At 40.8% G+C, this 16,940-nt stretch overlaps 1 long non-coding RNA gene across 1 annotated transcript in view; it reads right to left on the bottom strand.

Moving 5' to 3' along the window:
* Positions 1 to 3,333: 3,333 nt before the first annotated feature.
* Positions 3,334 to 16,940, bottom strand: part of LOC105240110 — a 53,190-nt gene continuing 39,583 nt past the window's right edge. The window contains exons 2-3 of the long non-coding RNA XR_004620768.1: positions 12,095 to 12,263; positions 3,334 to 4,073 (exon numbers count right to left, since the gene is read on the bottom strand). This is a non-coding gene — a long non-coding RNA (uncharacterized LOC105240110). The remainder of the gene's footprint in view (positions 4,074 to 12,094; positions 12,264 to 16,940) is intronic.

The raw sequence follows: 16,940 nt of genomic DNA, 5'->3' as shown, positions 1-16,940 counted from the left end.
TTTAAGCAGCCTGTTCAGTTTTAATACAACAACAAGAAAATATGATTGCCTGCCACTATACGACAAAGCAACTGATTGATTGCATATTTTCACCTTTTCAGTGCATTGTAAATGCAGCCCCTATTTAAGGGGCCCGTAAGCAGGTGGTGGAGAGCAGTTCCTGAACCATTAAGTTCGCTGCTTTTTCAGGAATACTATTAGGATGCTGGCAGGAACAAGTCTTGCCTTGTTTCCCAAGTGGGGAAAGAAGAAAGTCTTTGTTCCCAAGCAAATGAAAATACAAATCACAAGACTAAAATTATGAATGCAAAACAATATATTCAAATGTGGCTCGTGTGTAGTATTTGCATGCATTTTAATACGCATCTGTCATTCCCTTTGCTAAATTCAGTAGGCGCTGAAAATATTAAACAACTGAGTACAATTAATAATTAGAGGAATTGTTTTAAAATATATTTTAACCCATCTATGTTTCTATTGCCAGAATTCTTGGTCTTTCAGGGCTCTAAGATGTCAAAACAGATCCTTTTATTGGTCAGATTTCAGATCTTTATGGCCTGAGAACAATTCACAAAGATATTTTTTATAAATTGGTGTGATAACACTCAAATGTTTAGAACATGACTAAAACCATTTCTAGGATAGAAAAAATCAAATCCAAATTTGAAAGTGGAAAAGGCTTCAGAGATACATTGGATTAGAAATTCTCATCTCTCCTATTTATTCTGAAGCTGGCTATCTTTATTCTCTCCATCCAACGGATGAATTTCTCATCCAATGGATCCATGAGAAATTTAGGATCACTTTTTCCAAAACCCCAATTCACCTAGCCTTGTGCTCCAGTTATCTCCACAGCAAAAGTTTTCAGAGCCCGATTTGCCTCTTTTTGGGGGGGTTGCTTACCAGGCTTTCTATTGGAGCAAACCCCTAAAAGAGAAAACACTTTAAGGGCAGTAGCAAAATTGAACCACATTTCAGCCAGGCTTAGAATCCTTGCTCTCTGCATATCCAGGCTCCTAGACCAAAGAAGAATCTATTTCATGAGAACCTAGCTCTAAGTCATAAACTTGAAATACATCAAGCTCTTTGTTGTTAATTGGCACTTACCTCACCTGAGGGCCTTTGCCAAGGAGAGTAGAGGGGTTTAATGGGGAAGGAAGAAAGGAAAAAGCCTGGAGCTCTGGAAAACAGCCCCAGCCACACGTGATTTTTCAGCTGGGGGGCTTCCCACCCCTCAGTATGCTAGAGCAACAAAGTCGCCTATGTGCTTTCTCAAACCTCGGCTGTTTGCTTGTGGGGGTAATGCTCAGACTGGGGTCTGAGTGATAACTGCTTCATGTAATTATGAAGACAGCTTGAACACTATGCCCCTCTTTGTTTCGGCCTCCAGATGACGGCTGTCTAACCGCTGTTTGTGCCAGTTTTATTTCAAAGCACTTTTATTTCCATATTTCAAAGGTCAGTGTGTTTACTGGTGGCCAAAAAGAGCCTGTGTGTAAGAGAAAGAAACACATGTGGTTGAGTGGCAGGACTGGATGAGAAGTCAAGAGAGCTGGACTTGAATCCTAGATTGGCTTCTAGATAAGTGAAAGAGCTGACTCTATTTGACCTCTCATTTTTCATTACATAGAAAGGAGGGGAGGCAAATAGTATCAATGGTCTCTTTCAGTAAAAAAAAATTGTAGAAATCTGGTTTAGGAAGAAGAAATGTAGGTATTTCCAGTAAAGAAACATTATCAAATATGCAGCCAAGAAAATGTCCACTTCGCCTTCTCAAAATGGAAATATTTCCCCCTTCAAAGAAAGCAGACTGGATATTCTGGCCACCCTTAGAAACCTTGAGATTGTTTTTGGTCAAGGAATATTAGCACAGGGAAATAAAGCAAACCACAAACACTTTCTCAGGAGTCTCTGTTGGCTTTCTGACATCGTTACTTCAAACATCAAGGCTGATCAGACTGTTACCTGCCCATATATAAAACATTAGTGTTTCTATTATGAATATTTGAAAACAGCATCAGATTTCAATTACATAAGCTTAATAACTATTTCAAATTGGTCTTCATGATTCATTTTCTTTTGATCTGTGTTTTCCCCATCTATCATCCTTTAATTTTCTGTGTATTGAGCTCCTGGGGAAAAGAGATGAATACGCTGTTGAAATGGTAGAGAGCATGTATTCTGAAACTAGATTTGCCTGAGTTCAGATCTTGGTTCAACCACTTATGAGCTGTGTGACCTGGCATCATTCACTTAAACTCTCTGTGCCTCTATTCCTTATCTATTAATACAGGTGTTGTGAGGATAAAATGGATTGACATGTGTGAGGTAGACAGAAGAGTGCCTGACACTTAAGCAAGCATTCAAATGTTAGCTAATCATGAAAAAGATCCCCCTTTCTGAAATGAATTCTACCTTTGGGGAAAAAAAATCTTCTCTTTTGTGCTACTATTTCTCTTCTTGAATCAATCCACCTACACCTGCAGAAATTAAAAAAAAAAAAAAGTAAATTTGCAAATGCCAAGGGAACAGTGCCTGTACTGTAAAAGGCGGGAGAAAGTAAAATAGAGAAAGAATAAATGAAATGTCTGAGACTTAATCTTCCAGTTGCTGTGAATTTCCAGCCTCTAATAATTACGGATACTTTCTGCTTTGAGTTTGCACAAGACAAACAGAATTCTCACTACTTGACCAGGAAAAGGCATGACAATTCTTGGCTGTGACTCAGGAAGGAATGGAAGTAGGGAAGGAAGCGCGGAGAAAGGAACACTAAAGTGCATCGAACACCTCTAAGCCTTGCATTTTTATCTTATCGAATCCATCGGTTGGATATTATTACCTCTATGTTACAGTCAAAGAAAACAGGGTTCAGGGAAGTTAAGTTTTCAATGTCTATTCAGCCGGCCAGGGACGTGGCTGGGACGTAAACCATCTCTACTGAATGCCAGAGTCTTGCTTTTGTGTCCTTTCTACACCTTCTTCGGAAGGACCCAGCCAGGGGCATAGGCTGGATCCGGACTTCAGATGATCCCTCACTACATGGACAGTATTAGCGGGAGGCTTTCGCAATTTGTTTTAAGCCATTTCTACCCTTGTTGTGATGAAGTGGGAGCTCATAGGGGTCTTCGTGGTGTACCGTGTAATTCTAGACATCAAGGAGAGGGCACTTTGGAAGGTAATTCCCTTTCATTGCTAAAGTCAGAACTTACTCTTTGGCATTTCAGCAGCGGCCTGGTCCTCCTTTCCAATCCCTTTCAGAATCTCTGTAGAAGCAGAAACCGGGCGGGACCAACCGCGGGGTTTCGTGGACATGGCGTCACGCATGCNGATCTCTGTAGAAGCAGAGACCGGGCGGGACCAACCGCGGGGTTTCGCGGACATGGCGTCACGCGTGCGCAGAGCTTCCGGTCCAGCATCTACCCCATCAGCCCCTCTGAGGCAGATGACAATGTCCATATCGCGTGCAGGACAGTCTGTGTTCCCCAGCGCCAGGGCGGACGGGTTAACCTAGGAGGCCTCCCTGAGCAGCGGGCACTCAGCCCTGGGATCAGGAACCACCGGAAGTCCCAGCTTAGGGAAGGTTCCAGGAGCTAAGCCGCCCACTGCAGGAGTCCTCAGTGGCAGCAGCAAACTTCAGCTCGCGGGTCAGTATTCATGGGGGATACAGCACTGATATCAGCTGGGTTTTCAATGGCAAGAAGGGCATGAGCTGCCAGCAGAAGCTTCTCCCAGGTTCTCCTCAGATTTATGAGGTAATGCCATCCTTTTTTTCCCTTTCATATTGTACTGTGCTGTTTAGAAGTCAAGGTTGGTGCTGCCTCAGTGGGTTCCTGCGGCCAGGAAATTGAGCACATCCTCCTCCTTCATTTGCAGGACATCTAGGGCTCCAGACATTTTGAAAGTCTTCCTTTAAGTTGCAAGGGGAAAGCAGAGCACTCTGGGTAGTGTGGGAGATAACTTCACGGAGATAAAAGAGAACTTGGCCATATGCATTTCTTCTTGGTCATGACCTTGATCAAGTCGCCTCCCCTCCTCATTGTCTTGGAGCAAGTATGGCCCATGTTGATAGGAATCTGGCAAAAGAAACCCCTGTTATTTTCTTCATACCTAATTATTTCATTGAATTCAACCTGGTTTTCCAAACCTGTTTGTGTGTGTTTAGACATACGGCATGAGTAATTTGTGAGCATTTACCAAGAACTCTTATCCAAATTTCTTTTAAGAAAGATGCCAGGACCTCATTCTCAATTCTGTTACTGAAGCTGTGATTTTCCCGTTTTTAGAGTTGAGATGCTAAAGCTAAACAGGAATATGGATTTCACTTTCAATAAAATCACTGGCTGGTAAACCCCAAATTGAAACAGAGCATTGGAAATCAAGCTGCCTTTTTCTATTAGAACTAACAAGAGCTGTTTCATTTTCCAAATCAAAAGTTCTAGATACTGAAATCCTATTTGTAGGAAATGCTAAGCATTATTAAAAATGCAGATAGTCATCATGAGCTGGCATGTTTTCTTGTGGTTGCCAGGATGTTTTAACGACAAAGCTGAGGACAGGTGCACATAACACATCAACATTTTAATCGAAGAATAAAGACAGAGAGAAGACATGAAATGCTCCATTTAGAAGAGATAATGCCTCCTCTTGAGAATCAACAGTGACCTCATTGTTCAAAAGAAAAAAAAAAAGCTATTCTCTATCTCTTTTCTCTCTTCCCTTCATGTATTTCTCTTCTGTCTGCAGTTTTCGATCTTAAAATAACAACTACAATAATAGTAATAATAGCAACAATGAGAACTTTGTTTGGCTTGGTGCCCCTGTTAGTCCCTATCTAAAAAAGAGATTCTTAACCTGGCCTCCATACAAAACTTTACATATATATTTCTAATGGCCTTTTTTCCCCTGAGAATTGGTTGCATAGTTTTCATAAACATGCAAAGAACTTACAACTGTCTGAAAGAAGTTAAGCAAAATACACAAACACTGAAAAAATATATAACACCCTCTCAGTCCATCTTTCCTGCACTGCTATTTTGCTTCAGTGGGGCTTTTGATAAAAGCTGATGAGTACTCAATTCAAAGTTAAATTCTATGACTGTGGATATTGTAAAGTGATGGAATCACTTGGACATCCTACTGTCTGCTTCAGTTCAAACCCATCTTCCCTCCAAAACCATTTCCCTTCCACTATGGCGTCATGACCTCTCCATTCTCTTAGTCACATTTGCTTGAGCTCTAAGTTGTCTTAGAGTCTTTCCTGACCTTTATCTCTCCTGTGTAGTCAGTTGGCAATCCTCTTTGGTCACCTTCACACATCGCTTACATACCACTCTTCCATTTCATCATTAAAAGTCAGCATAGGCTACGACTGGTGGTTTTTATCACTGGATGAACAGTAGGATTACATGGGAAGCTTTTTACATTATACTGAAGCTTACATCTTAGACCCAGAGAGTTCCATATAATTCCTCTGGCATAGAGCCAGTTAAATATATATATATATATTTTTTTTCTATAAGAGCCTTCTTGTTGATGTTCTTATATTCAATCTTGTTACTCACTATCTTATTCCATATTTTCTTTCCCCCAGATTAATCTTCTCAGCATCTTAATTTACTCATCACTTTCTTTGATTAGGAAACCCCATTGTCATTCACTGTCCATCTGTAGAGGTACTTAAATTGCTCTGTGGGACTTTAGGGGTACCCCCAAGCCCCATGGGACCTCTGACTGGGATGAAGGGATGAAGGGTTACTGCTCTAGAGCATCTCTCCCCTAGTTTTGCAAATAGAACCTTCCATGATAAAGTGGTTTGACTCACTTAAAGACACAATCAGTTAGTGACAGAGATGTATTTAGAACTAATCCCCTTACCTTTGACCCCATTTCTAATACAGAGCACTGCATATCCCAGGGCCATAATAATTGGTGATAGAAGTCAATGCCGGGCCTTTGCCATGTTTTTCCATTTGTTAGCTTTATTCTGCTTTCCTGTTTGGAACATCTTCAGCAGGTCCATCTACATCTTTAGGAAAATCGGATGTGACTGAAAGATTTGGCTAGTCCAATTTGTCATGACTTGTTGACAGCAGCCCTGGGAGCTGTGGGACCAACAACACTGGGGCCATGATGCCATGCTTGTCAACATAATAACATGGTGTTTAAGCACAGTGTGCTCTGGTTTAGCCTCAAAGTCTGTCCATAATACTTTATATTAAACAACTTTGGGACAAGTTCTATGGGTTACCCAAATAACAGCTTATCTGTGATTCAAGGAAGACCGAATGCTCTAATATCATCCTTACCCACCTCCCACGTAACACGAAGTTCTTAGTTTTGGTTATTCCTCCTGGTGATAAGATAATCTTTATTTTGTAATATGCAGATGTGATATCCCAAAAGCCTACATTGTCAGCATCCATTAATACTTTAAATTAGATTTGATTTTCTTTCTTTCTTTTGTTTTTTTAAAATTTTCATCTGGCTCAGAGCAAAGTCCTGAGGCAATAGAATTAATGTGGGTAAAGGTTGATTGATGAAGGGTGAGTGTGGAGGGGAGCAGAGAAAAATCCTGGAGGTTGGGTGCAGTGTTCTAGGAGGAACTGGCAAAAGTAAAATGAACAGAGGGTGCCTAGTTTTGCCTGATTCCCAGTTTTGCAAATTCAGCATTTTCCTGAGTTCTCCTTGGTTAGCTCTCTTTCTTTATTGATTTTGCCTGGCATTGATGGCTAAAATGTTGAAAATTTGGGAAAAAAAACAATACCAATCTCTGTAGCTAACATTTATTGAGCTCTCACTATATGCCAGACATTTCTCAAACCATTCTACATGCATCAAGTTATTTTATCCTCCCTATAACATTTGGATATTAGATGCCATTAATATCCTCCTTTCGTAGATGATGAAATTGAGGCCCAGAGGTTTGAAGAACTTCCCCAAAGTCATTCAGCAAATAAATGGTGAAATCAAGGTTCCAACCCAAGCGGTCTGGTTCCAGAGCCTACGTACGTTCTTAACCCCTGTGATCTACTGTCTCTCAAAATCACGGCATTTGTAAGCAAATGGTGGGGTTCATCTTCAAATCTAGACAGTCTGATTCCAGATCATCCCACTATAATGTCTCCTAGGCTGCAACGGGTCTTTCAAGTACATCATGGTGTTTATAGTCATGGAGACTGTAGTGGTCCAGAAAAAGTGTCTTGGTTTCGTCTCTAGTCTAAAGTTATAGTAGTCTGGTGTCTTAATAACAGTGCTGTATTGATTTAATATCAAATGCCAATCTGACAAAGGCAGTTGAGTGCAAACCTCACAAAGTGTTGGGCATTCCCTGTCTAGCTGTTATTGTCCTACACTGAAATGGAGAATCCAGACAAAATTACTTCTGGTCTCTGTAAAACGTCAGCTGAAATAAAAATTGTTTAATATTTCTTTTTCCTCTATATGACCAAACATTGCTAATGCCCAGGGAACATCAAAGATAAACCTGAAATCTTGGATTTGGGAAATCACTGTACCACCTTTAGTTGTATTTTGCAAGGCCCTCCAAAGGGCTTTCAGGATATTATCTAATGAATCCTCATTGACATTCAGCCAGGTTTTCACCCCTGGAGTGCTACCTTCTTGCAGGGAAGAAGAACTTCCCTAGAAATAAAGCAGATGGCAGGTGTCAGATTAATATAAAAATGTAGCTGTAGTTTGGAGAGAGGCTTGCTCAATGCATCCCCTTCCCCATAATGATGGAACAAAGTCTGGTAAGATGGTCCATTTGGGGGCTGGAAAGAGGAATAAAATGTCTTTGAGGCCAGGGCTACTAAGACTCAGCTTCTTGATGATTCTCTGGGAGCTGAGAGGAGGGAAACAGAATTTCTGAGGGAAGGGAGGTGGGAAAGGCTGAGAGGAGGAATAGGATTTACATGATGTGTGGACTACAGGGGCTCCATCTTGGAAATCCCTTGCTCTTTTCTTCTAATAATTAGCTATTTTCATACCCAAATTAAATCATTTCTTCCAACTTTCAGTAAATAAATGTGAAACAAACAAAATCAAACAAACAAAATGATACTCTTGTTTCATCAGAAAAGATTCTTTTCTGTTACTCTCCAGTTTTCAGGAGGGAAATGCCTCATCTACTCTCTTAATAGATTTGACCTATCTTTGCTTGGGAACATCTTTCATTTCCATGGAAGCCTTAAAGAAACAGTGAGACATTGCAGCAGAAATTCCCAATCTTTTTGCCGAGAGAAGCTGCTTTTCATTTCCCCTAAAGCTTTAAGGTCAAGGGGTGGGGGTGGGGAGTTTCCAGAAGATGTTTCATTCCTCCCTGGGGAAGCTGTCAATTCCCAGGCCACTCACTGGAGCATTATCAGATCAGGCTTTGAGCTCTACCGGCAGACTCTCACCAACTGGTTGAGGACTCATGTATAAAGACTCTTCCATTTGATGAGGCACAGAAAAACTTAAAAAGGAAGGAAGAAAGGAGGAAGAAGGAAGGGAGGGAGGGAGGGAAAGAAAGTAAAAAGAAAGGAAAGACAGAAAAGAAAAGAAAAGAAAAGAAAAAAGAAAAGAGAAAGAAAGAAAGAAAGAAAGAAAGAAAGAAAGAAAGNGAAAGAAAGAAAGAAAGAAAAGAAAAGAGAAGAAAGAAAGAAAGAAAGAAAGAAGAAAAGAAAAGAAAGAAAAGAAAAGAAAAGAAAAGAAAAGAAAAGAAGGGAGGGAAAGAAAGGGGGCAATTACTTTTTCACTTCCCCAGAACATGTTCTGAGTCCCAGCTAAACTCATTTGCCACCGGAGTTGCAAAACAGTGAAGTTGATGAAGTTTAGCCTCTGGAATTCTTTCTTCTTAGCTTTGTATCATCCTTGTACTCATCCCAGGCCAATTTTCATGTAAATGCCCTTGTTGCCCGAGGCAGAGTTTGGGGGCTTGCTGTCCTGATTGAGTGGGACATTCAGCTAACTTTCACCCCTTGGAGTGCCATCTTCTTGCTAAGGTAAGAACTTCCCTAGCAATAAAGCTCTGATTAAGGTGCTCACAGTCCCACTGTTTATTCTTACACCATTCATATCTCTTGAGTTTTCAGAATACAAACTCTGCTTCTGCTCTGAGTTGGAGGACATGTAAAATGGAGATGGAGAGACTGTTTGAACTGTCCAGGTAGCCATGCTAGAGTGGTTCCCTAGGAATAACCTATAGAGGATGGACATCAGAATTCAGCCACAGAATTGCAGAGTTTAGAGTTCAAAGAAATTTCAAAGGATCATTTGATCAAGTTCAAACATCTTGGGTAGAATGACCCCATTTTACAGATGACACAATAGAGGCTCAGAGAGACTAAAGGCCATATTTAACATTATCTGGTTATCTTTAAGAGTGAAAGATAGGGGAGCTGAGGGCCCTTATCTTTTACCTCCTACTTTATGCTACTTTACAAATACTTAAAGGAACGTATGATGCCAAAACATAATGACTTATGCAAATGTGGTGTCTACCAGGGAGAGAAAAAGAATGGGATACTTAATAGTGCAACATAGGCAGTCCTGTGATAGCAATCCCTTCTGATCACTAGCATAATTTAGCTTCTTTAAGAATCTGACCCAAACTCAATTAAAGTAATGTCCTGCAGCATAGTCAGTATTTATGGGTTAATGGTTTAAATCCCTGACTTTATAACATAGCACATTGTTTCTTACTCCATTTTTGTCAACTTTATTCCATACGTGGTCCTCTGTTAGAGCCTCCTCCTAGCCTCCTCTTCTTTGCCCCATGACTTGCCACCTCAACTTGGTTTGCTATTGTTGGGATCTTTCCCAAATGGCTGAGTGATTCCTCAAAAGATCAGATAGGTAACACTATTGCTGGTTCAACCAGGTTCCCAGCCTTATCTCCTACAGGCTGCTTGAAGAGGGCCCCATTCAGTCTCCACTAGACATTGGTGAGTGAGAAAGAATGTTTCTGGTAATAGTTATTATAATTCTCAACCCCAGAGCTATGTACAAATTGCTTTCATCATCACTATAATAAAGATAGGCAGAGTTTAGGAAGAGTGAGAGAGAGAAGAAGACAGATAGTGGGGGTTCATTTGTGGAGTTTCCATTTGGTGTGTATCTTTGCAACAACCAAGTAGTATCTGGAGTTCTAGATATAAAGTCAAAATACAGATTCTGTACTTGAACTATGAATTTTGAATTACTCCAGACAGAGACAAAGAATGTTCTGCAGTTGATATAAAAATACCCATTCCACACAGACAAATGTGGGAAAGGGAACCATATGGAACGTGAGAGGAGAGGGCCATATTTTAAAGAACCAAATGAATGCAAGGAAGAGATACAAAATAGGATCAGGACATAGACATTTTTCTTAACCTCAGCGGTTAGCGTTTTCTAATTGTTGTGTAGGAAGAAGTTTTTTTAAAATGAATATTATTATGAACTCATATTATTCAATAGGATTGTGAGTTTGTGTATATATACTCATACTGTGCTCAGTATCTATTACTGTGTAACAAGTTATCCCAATGGCTTGAAACAACAAACATTTATCATCTCTCAGTTTCTGAGAGTCAGAAATCCCGGAGTGGGGATTTAGGTGGGTGTTATGGCTCAGGGTCTCTTGTGAAATTCCATTCGAGATATCAGCCAGGGCTGCATCATCCGAAGCCTTGGATATGCCTGGAAGATCTGCGTCAAAGAAGGTTCCCTAATTAGTGTTGTCCAGAACTCTCAGTTCCTTTCCATGTGGACATCTCCATACAGCCACCTAGGTGGCTTCAAAACATGGTAGCTGGCTTCCCCCAGAGTACGTGGTCCAAGAGACAGAAAGAGAGAGACCCACAACACTTAATATGGAAGGTGTAATCTTTTTTTTTTTTTTGGACATTTTTTATTGTGGTAAAATATATATAATATCAATTTATCATTTTAGCCAATTCTCAAGTGTACACTTCTATGGTATTAATTACGTTCACACTGTTGTGCAACCATCACCACTATTCATTTCCATCATCCCAAACAGAAGCTCTGTGTCCATGAAGCAATAACTGCCCATCCTTCTACTCCCAACCTCTGGTATTCTCTATTTCTGTCTCTGTGAATCTGCCTACCCTGAATACCTCATGTAAGTGGAATCATAATATTTATCCCTTTGTGTCTGGCTGATTTCACTTAGCACAATGTTTTCAAGATTCATCTAGGTTGTAGCATGTATCAGGATTGCATTCCTTTTTATGACTGAATAACATTCCATTGCATGTATAAACACATTTTGTTTACCCATTCATCTGTCAATGGATATTTGGATTGTTCCCACCTTTGCTGCAGTCTTTTTATAGCCTAATCTGGAAGTGTAATCTGTTCACTGGAAGCAAGTCATTAAATTGAGCCCACATTCAAGGCAAGAGGAAGGAGAGAAATATCAAAGCATTTGTGGACATATTTCTAAGAGAATAGGAGATACTTAAGTTAATTTTACCAATTGCACATGGGGCTCGGTCATGGTCCTTAATTCTCTTATAGGTTTTATAAAATCCTGAGTTTAAGAAACTTTCTAGGGACTACACCTGGAGTAGCTCCAGCCAGAGCACGTGATGAAAATGGGCAAACCAGAAAAATGACATGCCTGATAAATATTGCCTTAACAAGGCTTATTTTGGTACCTGAGGCATCATAGATACGAACCTAATTTCTATGCCACTCTCAGGCCTAGGTTTACCAGCAGGAGGAATGAGAGACCTGCCTCGTGTTTCATTCTACTGCATGTGAGTGGGCACGTTTCCGTGGCAGTAGTGGCTGGGGTGTATATATTCAGAGCAAATTCAGAGTTATTCCTGTTGGCGTCCATCTTTGTATGTAGTTGAAAGAAGGCTTAGACTATAATGACAAAAATAATAACAAGAAGAAATAACCCCCCACCCCCACTATTACCCCTTTTATTAATCCCGTAAATGTTCTTTCTTCCTTCTTTTAAGACTGGCACCACGAAGCTGAGCTCTTCTGCCTTTTTAATTTATTGCACCACTTCAATTTTCTATTTTGTGATGAATGTAAGGAATTTGGAAGTAGTTTGCAAAGATGAAGGCAGGGAGGATAAAAAAGCAATTACCTCATGCCAATTATACCAGGAAATAGTGGAGGTGCCATTCCTGCAGCATTTCTGTCCATTTTTCGTCATTACTGTAATGGTGGCCACTCTCCTCTTTACCCAGCACATTTCTCTTCATTACCAGCTGTGGTGATGGGGATGATGATGAGAGCTATTTACAGCTGGAATTCTGTGAAGGGCCCAGCAGATGAATACTAATTATTCAGACAGATATGTGGAAGCCAAAAAAGACAAATGTGAAGCTATTGTGTCCCGGAAAGGCAGGGAGGTAATTTCTTTTATTCTCTTTTTTTAAGATTTTATTTATTTATTTTAGAGAGAGACAGAGGGAAAGCACAAGGAGGAGCAGAGAGAGAGGGACAAGCAGACTGTGCACCGAGTGCAGAGCCTGACGTGGGATTTGGTCCCACGACCCTGAGACTGTGACCTGAGCCGAAATGAGGAGTTGGACACTTAACTGACTGAGCCACCCAGGTGCCCCAAGGTAATTTCTTTTGAGGGGAGAGGGGGCTCATGTTCCTTAGTCAGGGACTGTCCTGCAGTGTGGAATGGAACGGCTTATCTAAGGTACTCAGTTTGTTATTACAGGAAATGACCACAAAACAATGATTTGCTAGAACTATCAAACCAATGCCGAGGCCCACTGTAACTCTAGCTTCATCTGCCAGGGAGAAAGCGGAGCTTTCCTTGGGTTTACACTAGAAAGATATCTCACCACAAACCGTTCCCTCACACCCCTCCACCCTTGTATCCAGCTACCCACGTACCTGGGGAACCTGGTTAGGACAATATTTATAAGGCATACTATCATCGACCTGTGTGTATATCTACATATATATGTATGTAGGTACCTATCTATCTGTATTAGGGTTCTCCAAAGAAACAGAACCAACAAAAAGTGTGGGTAGGGAGGGAGGGAGAGACAGAGATTATTTTAAGGAATTGGCTCACATGATTATAGAGGCTGAGAGTATGAGGTAAACCAGCAACCTGGAGACTTAGGGAAGAGTTGCAATCCTAGTTCAAAAGCAGTTTGCTAAGAGAATTCCTTCTCATTCAGGGAAGGTCAGTCTTTGGTCTATTAAGACCTCCAACTGATTGATGAGTCCCACCCACATTGTGAAGGGGCAGCTGCCTTACTCAGAATACACTGATTTAAATGTTAATCTCATCCAAAAAACACCTTTCCTAGAAACATTCAGAAAAAGGTTTGACAAAATATCTGGGCACATGGCCCAGCCAATATGACATATAAAATTAACCATCATCTACATATAAATCTAGACCAATGAGTCACAAAGAATCTGTGACCCAAAAAGAAAGGTGCTAAATTGGGTTTTTACCTAGTGATGATTCTTTGACTTGGGCTATTAAGATTCTTCTGGAGAGTGTGGGAGAATCCAACAGCTCTAATGAGGAGTGGAGTCAAGTCCTGCCTTCCATCCTGACTCCTTCCGGACACTTGAATTGAGGGGAGTAATTGCTCCAGTGGCCGAAGGGGACCCTTAAGGGAGTTAGGAGGAGGGACAGAGTATACCTATGTTTGGGAGCGGTGGTGAATTGTTTATTAAAGAACACCTTCCAATTTAATTACCTAATTGCTACTCTTGCTTTGACTTTCTCACTAGCAATGGTCCTCACAGCTATCCCATAGCAATCTTACCCAACCCAAAAAGATGTTGAAACAGGCTGCAGAAGTTCCAAGCCAGGCAAGTAGGAGCAAGTCAGCTTCCCAGAGATGGGCTCATGAGCAGGCCTCTAGCTAACCCCTGCTAGACTGGAGCATCTGGGAAGAAGGCCCTGGGAAAAGATTTCCACTGGAAGGGCACTGCCATTTGCCAAACTCTGACGGTGTGTGCAGCCTGTTAAGAATGATAGAGGCGGTGTTCCAGCACAGCAGGCTTTCAATATGAGACAGAGGGATGAAAGGAGTACAATATGAAAACAGCAGGTGAGAATGGATGTATCACACAGGGAAAAGATGTTAGAGGAATACTGAGGTATATTAATTCTCCCCAGGCCTCCTCAAATTCAGAAGCTTCGGTGAAAGCAAAAATATGCTCTTGAATTAGGCGCGGGCTTCTAACAAGTGCCACGGCACCATCTGCTTCGTAGCAAAAGGCAGAGGAGGTGGGAAAGACAGACCTGCATGTCAATCGATCATGATACTGTCTTCAATAACCTCGACTGCCTCGGGGGCCCTTACAAGCTGTCATGTGTGGACAAGCTTAGGAAATTTGCTATCTCCGACGTGACTCTACTCCAGACTTAGGCTACTCCTGCAGGCAAGATGGCATTGGCCCAGTGGCTTTGGGATAATTTTCACTTTTCTAAGAGCTTGAAACAAGCAACAGAAGCAACAACTATTTGGCACCTGGAAAATCATTCCTAATGATCTGGGTCTGGAGAGGCTTCTCTACTTATTGTCTGTGGGCACGTCGTCAAACCCTGTCCATGACAAATTGTTCACCGTTGAGAAAGGGCGTGATCTTGTACCTTCATGCTTATGTCATTATCACTTCAGTGAAACAAGGACAAACCAAAGGTAAATACCCTGTAGGTGTGTGAATCAACTATATCCCTGAGAGGTAGAGCTCAGGGATTTCATTAAATAACTAGCTTCAGTCTTTTGGCTTAGCCTTTTGATTTATTTTCCTTAGTGCTGGGGCCACTTGCCATTGCCCTAAACCAATTTCCTGGCCTCTCAGCAGGGAGCATGCGATGACATTCTCCCCTATCTACACCCAAATAGTTTAAGTTCACAGTGACTCTGTTCTATCTTGGCACCAGACTTCTATTTGGAAAATTTGGATGAAGCAAATTTCATCATGCCTCTCCTCACTGTCCCTGGTAACCTTCTCTAGTCTCATGGATCCAACCACCACCAATCGTCTGATGTCTTCCAAATCCATCTCTCTCTCCGGAGGCCCAAACTCTCTTCAGAACTTCGGCCTGGACTTCTCAACCTGAATGTAAAATGGACACCTTCAACATGTTCAAAAACAAACTCACCCCAAATATGTTCTCTTGTATTTCTTAGCTCTGTTAGTGGCACCCCACTTCACCAGTCACTGGCACTAGCTACCTTTTACTTCTCTACTTCGACCCATCCTCACACACATCCAATTTATCACCTAATTATGTAGATTTAACATTGTGAAGAGGGTTTTTTTTTAATGCATCTCTTTCTTTCTATTCCTACAACTATTATCAAAATCCAAGCTCTTAGAGTCATCCTGATTTGCTTGTAACTGGTCTCCTCCTGCCTAAATTTGTTTAAGACTGTATACAACAGTTTAAATAATTGATCTTAAACACTTTAAATCTTTAAAAACTCCCCATCATTTACTAAACACCAAACTAAGCAGTTAACTATTTGTCCAGGTCCTCTTTGACTTCTCTTTCCAGTATCATCTCCCAATAACTCCCCCTGTCCCTTTCCACTCTTGTAATACCCTTTTAATTCCCCACACAGGCCAAGGAGCTCCCAGCTCTGTGCCTCTGCGGGAGTTATTCCTTCAATCTGGAATACGCATCCCACCCTTCTTCACAGGCTAATTATGCCTGACTCATTTTTAATACTCAACTAAAGCATTAGCTCTTCCAGGAAACCTCTTGTGAACTCTCAGAATGGAACAAGTCTCATTCCTCTCCATTATTCCCCATAACACTCTGTAGCTACATCTCTGTTATTATTCCACATGTCCATTTCTCTTGTTGAATTTTTAGGGCTCTTTTAAAAATCTTTACTCTCAGATTTCCTAGAATAGAATGACAGAGGGCAAGGAAAAAAAATTCATTTTGCACTTACTTCCTATATCTTTGTGTTTTTAGACTCCATCCAGGAAATATTATTAATTCTACCATCAAGTTCTTTTAATTCACTAAAATGTCATCATATCAGAGTTTATTGTACATGGAACATCCCTGTGTAAAGATCTCCAAGGGTCTTTAATATCTCCACTCTTGAAAACCACACATCTTCCCTCTAACCCACAACATCTAATTCTCCAATACCAATGACCTCCTTGAAAAGTGACTTTTGGATCAAGTGTCCCTCTGTGAAGTATGTTTCCAATATGACTGACATTTCCATTTGACTAACATGACTTATTCTCTTGGCTGCAATTTTTGGGGTTCCACAAACAATCAGAACATCAAACGAGCAAAGCAAACTAGCAAAAGAACAATTTAGATTATGTTAGGGACCCAACACAGGCATTGCTGGAACATAAGGAAACCTCTAGAGAATATCTAAGATCAGGAAGGGACCCTCTGCCAGCTTGCCTAGTTAGAAATGACTATCTGACATTTCATTATCTCAATTAAGTCTTTGTGTTCACCTGCTGGATACATCACACTACAGATGTAACTGGATTAAGAAATCAATCCCCATCTATAAGAAGCTTGGAATGCAGTAGTCAAGTCAAGGAATTTAAAGATGCAAATTTTCTTGGAAGCATGATCCAAATACATATAGGTCATGTTATGTTTTTGCTTTAAAATTTTTCCTATCTCCCTTATTATATTCAGGATCAAACTCCTGATGATACAACATCCTTAAGAGACATAATGGTGTGGAAGACAGAAGCGTGTGTCCCAGCACAGGACTGGATTGATATCCTCTCCCAGATACTTGCTAAGTATATAACTATCCATATTTTGGTTACCTTATCTATAAAATGGGAATAATAAAAATAAGAATAATGCCTACTCATGAAGTGTTGTGACAATAAAAGACGTGACAAGAAACTAGAAGAGTGCCTGGCACATAATAATTATTCAGTAAAATTTAACTACTGTTAGATGACGTGACTTGTCCATTTTTCTGTCTGCATTTGTCATT

The sequence above is a fragment of the Ailuropoda melanoleuca genome, chromosome 15, assembly GCF_002007445.2.
Source record: "Ailuropoda melanoleuca isolate Jingjing chromosome 15, ASM200744v2, whole genome shotgun sequence".
NCBI classification, from domain to species: domain Eukaryota; kingdom Metazoa; phylum Chordata; class Mammalia; order Carnivora; family Ursidae; genus Ailuropoda; species Ailuropoda melanoleuca.
This window is presented reverse-complemented; position numbering and strand designations above follow the sequence as displayed.